The following is a 7,035-nucleotide window of genomic DNA, read 5'->3' on the forward strand; positions in this document are numbered from 1 at the left end:
TTTCTAGTTAGTGAAATAGTTGTTCATGCTTTTGCCCACTTTTCTAGGGAGCTGTTTGTCCTACTGATTTGTGAGAATTCTTTATATACCCTAGGTATTAAAATTTTGTCAGTTTTATGGTTTTAAAAAATCTTCCTCTAGCTTTTAGTTTGTTTTTATACTTTCTTTATTGTACCTTTTCATAAATAGAAGTATTTGCTTTAATGCAACTAAATATTTTAATTTTGCATTTTATGATTAGTATATTTTATATCTTAATAGGAGAAAAAAGTATTTAAAACACAGAGACACAAGATTGCCTTTATTTTCAAAGAATTCACAACTCAGTTGAAGGTGGTGCAGATCAATTGTAGGAGAAATGTAGCATAGTGTGACAAGGGCAAAACAGAGGCAGCATATGAGCCCAGAAGAAGGATCTGGACTCCAGCCTGGGTGGTGGAACGTGGGTGATACAGAAGAATATCTGGAGAAAATAACATGTGAGTTGTTACAGGGCCCTAGTGAACTAAGGGTGTCCTGGTGTCTTCATTGGTGGAAAGTTGTGCTGCTAATTGAAGTGCGGAACTTCTCTGGAGATTTGAATCCACCAACAATGTCAAGGGAGAAAAACGGGTGGTCTTCTCCAGTGTGTGGTTTACAGCCTTGAAAACCCACTGGAGGGCCAGCTATGAGTCGGTTCTGACTCCACAGCAGTAAGAGTTGAGGTGAGTGAACCAGAGCTGTAAATCTACCCACGTAGAAGAACAGCAAGAATAAGGCTCGCATAAGCCACCTGTGTACAAGTATGCCACTCCCTTGCCAACTGTCATGTTTCATCCCTTGAAAATACAATTCATTTTGAGTCACACCAGTATTTTCCATTCTACTATTTATTGCCGTCTAGTCAATTCTGACTCATAGCAACCCCGTAGAACAGAGTAGAACTGCCCCCATAGGGTTTCACAGGCTGTAATCTTAATGGAAATAGACACCTTATCATCCTCCCACCTAAGTTTGAACTGCTAGCAGACAGAACTTTAACCACTGAGCAACCTGGACAGATCATGAAGAAAGAAAAATATTCAACATGCAATCTAAAGGAAATTGTTAAGCCAAGAGCAAGTTTTAAATTCAACTCCATTTCAGAGATATTTAAAAACAGATTTTAGGCTTGGAGAAATGCACAATGATTAAACTTCTTGGGAGCAATGATCAAGATTCACTCTTGCTTTTTGTTGAATGAATTCTTAGACAATTGACTGAGTGAATACTGTCTTGATGAAAGGAAGAGAATGTAATGGAAACTTCATACATAAGGCACATCATACACCTCCTAGATCTCCACCTGAAATGGGAAGCCAAGCACAGAGTGTTGGTTCAAAATCTGTACTGATGTCACCTAGCTTTCATACTATGTGTTCTCTCACTGACCCTGTAGCAAAGGATAGACCTGAGAAATAGCCAGGACTGCTAAACAAAAATAGTTTGTGGACTTCCTAAAAAAAAAAAAAATAGTAGGTTAGACTGAGACAAAATGCATCTGTGTTGAGTGGCATCCACTTCCTAAATAACTTACCTCTGAAAACTCTATGAACTTTGATAAATGTCGATAGCTGTAGAGGGGCTTCAGGCCTTTTGTTCACAGGGTCTCCATGAGCGGGGCTTAATGCAAAGGCAATCAAAAACAACAAAATAGGTCATTCCGGTGAGTATGAAAATTGCGAAAACATAGGTCTACTGATCCCCGAATTATCTGTTGTTGTTGTTAGGTGTCATCAAGTCAATGGCCATTCATTGTGATTCTATGAACAACAGAACAAAACATTGGTTACCCCTGCCATTACTGCTATGCCTGAGCCCATCATTGTGGCCACTGTATCAATACACTTATCTAGGGACTTCTTTGATGAGTGTCCTGGTTGTTTTTAGCTGTTTCTCCTCATTTTGCATCATGCCACTTAGCATCTGGAAGTCCTTAGTTAGCTGAAAACGACTCTGCATAATTCAGGTAGACTCTTCTTTGAGGACAATGAATAAGGATGACAGAAGAAGACTAAATGTCTTTGAATTATGATGTTTGAGAAAAACACTAAATATTCCATGAACTGGGAAAAGAATAAACAAGTCTGTCTTACACAAAGGACAACCAGGGTGCTCCTTAAAGGCAAAGATGGTAAAATTTTGTTTCATAGACTTTGGATATAGTAAGGACCAGTCCTTGGGAAAAGACATCATTCTAGGAAAGGTGGAGAGTCAGAGGAACAGAGGAAGACCCTCAACAAAGTGGATTGACATGGTGACTGTAATAGAGGTCCAGAGCTCATTAGAGATGATGTGGATGGCACACAACAAAACAAGGTTCACCTCTGTTCATGGGGTTTCTGAGTAGTTGTCAACTACTTGGCACCTAATAACAACAACCACCACTTCTGTGAGGAGGTAGCTCTTTCTCAGTATTATTTTGAGTGCTTTCTAATCTGAGGGCTTCATTATACAATACTATCCCAGACAACGTTCCACTATCTTTCATAGGGTCTTCAAAGCCTCCTTATATCAGAAATAGGGGACCAGTCCTGCTTCCTACTTTGAGAGCTCTACTGGAACCTGTTCACTATGGGTGACACTGCTGGTATTTCAAATTACTGGTGACATAGTTGTCTGCCTCATAAAGTTCCTAAGCATTGTGGAATGAGGGTCATCATTGCTAATGTCAGATAAATCTTAACTGAGAGCAGAAAATACCAGAAAGATGTTTACATGTGTTTTATTGATTGTGCAAAGCATTTAACACTCTAGATCATAATTAATTATGGGTGTTATTGAGAATAATGTAAATAATAGAACAGAATTATGCTCGTTCAGAATCTTTACAGAATCAAGAACAAGTCATTTGAACAGAACAGCAAGATACCGCATGGTTGAAATCAGCAATGATATATGCGTATGTCTTGAAGAAAGTGCAACCAGAGTGCTCCTTACAGCCAAGGATGGGAAAGTTTCATCTCACACACTTTGGGCATGTTGTTAAGAGGGGTTATTGCTTGAAATGGACCTCATGTTTGGACATATGGAGGGTCAGTGAAAGAGAGGAAGATCCTCAATAAGATGGACTAACAGTGACTGGAGCAGCAAGGAACACAAGAATCTTAGAGAGGATGAGGTTGGGGCAGGATAGGAGATGGTTCAGCTCTACGATTTGTAGGGGTGTTATGAGTCATCCTCACTCAACAACACCTAACAAAAACAATTCAGTTTATGTGTGGAACATATAATTCAAGAAGTTTGTTGCAGTTGTTGTTATGTGCTGTTGAGTCGCCTGTGACTCATAGTGCCCCTATGTACAGTAGCTCTGAATCCTGCCCTGTCCTGAGCCAGTCTCACTGACTCTGACAAACCTTAACCACATTGCCTCAGCTACTAAAACAATCCACTTCCTCTGGGGTCTTCCTCTCTTGTGCTGTTCATCCATTCTCCTGAGCAGCATGTCCTCCAAGCATCTGTCCCTCCTGGCCAAGTGCTCAAAGAATGTGAGACAGAGCTTCAAAATCCTAGCCTCTAAGGAGAAAATTGGTATAACCCTCTCAAGACAGAAATATTTGTTTTCCTGATAGTTCATGGTATGTTCAAGACTCTTCTCCAGCACCACACCTCAAAGGCATCAATTCTTCTTCTGTCACCCTTAGTCATTCATTGTCCAGCTCTCTGATGCATAGCAAGTAATTGTGAAGACCATAACCTGGATCAGGTGCACCTTAGTCTCTAAACTGACACTGTTGCTTCTCAGTCCTCTGGAGAGGTCCCTGAAAGCAGATTTTCCCAGTGTAATTTGCCTTTTGATTTCCTTACTGCTGGTGCCAAGAGAGTTGATTGTGGAGCCGAGTAAGCTGAAATTGTTAACAATCTCATTCTCTTCTCCTTTTATTATGGTGTTGTCAATTGGCCCAGTGGTGAGAATCTTTGTCTTCTTGATGTTGAGCTTCAATTCATATTGAAGACTACAGTCCTTGACATTTTGCAGCAAGCACTTCAGGTCCTCCTCAGTTTCAGCAAGCAAGGTTGTGTCATCTGTATAATGTAGGTTGTTGATGAACCTTCTTCCAATCGTGATGCCATATTCCTCCTCATAAAGCCCAGCCTCCTGAGTGATCTGCAAAAGAATGTGACATTAGGATTAGAGCAAGACTTATCAGCAACCTATATTATGTAGATGACACAACTTTGCTAAACATGATGAGGACTTGAAGGGCTTACTGATGATTAAAGAAAGCAAACTCAACAGTTCAAAATAAAGAAAACAAAAATCTTCACGACTAGACCAATTACCCACAACATAATAAATGTAGAAAAGATTGAAGTTGTCAAGGATTTCATTTTGCTTGTATCTATCCCCATCAGCACCCACGGAAGCAGAAGTCCAGAAATCAAAATATGTATTTCATATGGCACATCTACTGCCAAGAGCCACTTTAAAGTGGTAAAGAGCAAGGATGCCAGTTTACGGTGAAACTGACTCAAGTAATACTATTTTTAATAGCTTCAAATATATGTGAAAGTAGACAATAAATAAGGAAAACAAAAAACCAATTGACTCCTGGAGTTGATAAAGATTATTGAATATACCACAGACTGACAAAAGAACAAACAAATACCACCATTAGAGGTGTAGTAAGAGCACTCTTTGGAAGCAAAATTGTGCGACATGCTTTGGAGATGTTGTCAGCAGGAACCAATCCTTCAAAGGAGACAACATGCTTGGAAAGGTAGAAAGTTTTCAAAGGAGAGAAAATCCTTAATGAGAGGAACTAACACTGTTATTGCAACAACGAATGTAAGCACAGAGAAGATTGTGAGAATGGTATAGGATTGGGCAAAATGGTTTTCTGTTGAACAGTTTCCTTGAGTTGGAGTGAACTCGAGGGCATTGAAAAATTGCAACACCGTATCCTCAGAGAATCTTGGGATGGTACAAATAATTAAAGGCTACACTACTAACTGAAAGGTTGGCAGTTTCAACCTACCCCCAGGTATTTCAGATGAAAGATGTAGTGATCTATTCAGAAAAATTATAATCAAGAAAACCCTATGGAGCCAGTCACACTCTCAAAACACAGCTTTCCTGAGTTAGAGTTGGTTCAACAGACACTGGTTGCTCTCATTTTGGTTTTTAGTACATCAGTCTGTAGAGAATGCAATAAACAGAACCCCCAAACCCACTCCCATCAAGATGAGCATGACTATTAGCTACCCTCCTTAATGTTTCTGAGCCTTTAATTCTTTTCTTATACTGGTTTAGTTACAAAGTTCATATACATTGATTTTCACACCAGATCTCTCCCATTTCCTTTACTCACCCCTCCCTTCACCCATCAAATTGTGTGACCTTAGGATTAACAGTCCACACCCCTCCTCACCCCTCTGCTTCTCCCTTCCTTCTCCCCTCAGATCGTCATACATGTTTTACTAGTTATCTTTCTATTTCTAGTTCACTTAGTATAATGTTCTTCAGTGCCTCCCAAGTTAGGTAGTGATTTACAAATAATTATTCCTTGGTGCTGTGTACTATTTCATCACGTGAATATATCATAATTTCTCAATTCATTCAATTGTGGTTGAACATTTGGGCTGTTTCCATGTTATTGCAATGGGGTATAATGATGCTTTGAACATTGGTGTACAAATCTCCATTTGTGCCTCAACTCTCATTTTCTCAGGGTATAATCCAAGCAGTGTAACAGCTGGGACATATGGAATTTCTATGTTCAGCCTTTTGAGGAAATGCCAAACTGCCTTCCAGAGTGGTTGTACAATTTTGCAATCCCACCAACAATGTATAAGAGTTCCTATCTCATCACATCCTCTTCTGTCCTGTTAAACTTTGCCACTGCTACTGGAGTGAGATGGTATCTCCTTGTGGTTTTGATTTGCATCTCTCTGATTGCCAGTGATTTTGAGCATTTCATCATGTGTCTGTTGGCCGTCCATATATCTTCCTCTGTGAAAAGTCTTTGCATGGCTTTTGCCCATTTTGTAATTGCATTATCAACCTTTTTCTTGTAAACTTTTGATATGAGACTCTTGTTCAAAATGGTATTGTTAAATGTTTTTTCCAGTCAGTTGAGTTTCCCCCCACTTTGTTGGAAAAAGGTTTTGATGCATACAGGGATTTAATCTTTAAAAGGTCCCATTTGTCAATTTTATCCTCTTCAGATTGTGCCTTTATGGCTGTATTTGACAGTGTTTTTCTATCATAGACTAGGCCATCCAAGCTTGTCTCTGATGAACTTTATGGTTTGGGGCTTTACTCCCAGGCCTCTGATCCACCTTGAGTTTATTTTTGAGTGTAGTGTGAGAAGTGGATCCTGTTTCAGCTTTCTGCAGGTAGCAGTCCAGTTTCGCCAGTACCATTTGTTGAAGAGGTTGTCATTTCCCCATTTGATAGGTTTTATTTCCTTGTTGAATATCAGTTGACCATAAATAGCTGGGTCTATTTCTGGGCTCTCAATTCTGTTCCATTGGTCTATGTGCCTGTCATTGTACCAGTACCATGCTGTTTTAGTTACAACCGCTGCGTATAGGTTTTGTTGTCAGGAAATGCTATACTTCCCACTTCATTTCTGTTTTTCAAAAGCGCTTTGCTTATTCAGGGTCTCTTTCCTCTCCAGAAAAACTTGACAATTTCCCTTTCTTTCTCCCTTAAAAATGACTTTGGTAACTGTATTTGGGTTGTGTTGAACATGAAGATTGCTTTTGTAGGATTGTCATTTTCACAATATTGAGTCTTCTTATTCATGAACAGGGAATATTTTCCTACTTATTTAGGTCTTTTATCATAACTCACCAAAATGTTCTGTAGTTTTCTTTGAAGAAGTCTTTAGTGTCTCTATTTAGGTTTACTCTCAATTTGTGGTTGGCTATTGTAAATGGTATTACTTTCTTGGTTTCATTGTCTGAGTTCTCTTTGTTACTGTAGAGAAATCCTACTGATTTTTGGATATTGATCTCATATCCTGCCACTCTACTAAATTGTTCTACTAGCTCTAACAGGTTTTTTTTTTT

Source organism: Elephantulus edwardii, unplaced genomic scaffold, assembly GCF_000299155.1.
Source record: "Elephantulus edwardii isolate Elephantulus edwardi_28Jun2011 unplaced genomic scaffold, EleEdw1.0 scaffold00262, whole genome shotgun sequence".
Lineage (NCBI taxonomy): Eukaryota > Metazoa > Chordata > Mammalia > Macroscelidea > Macroscelididae > Elephantulus > Elephantulus edwardii.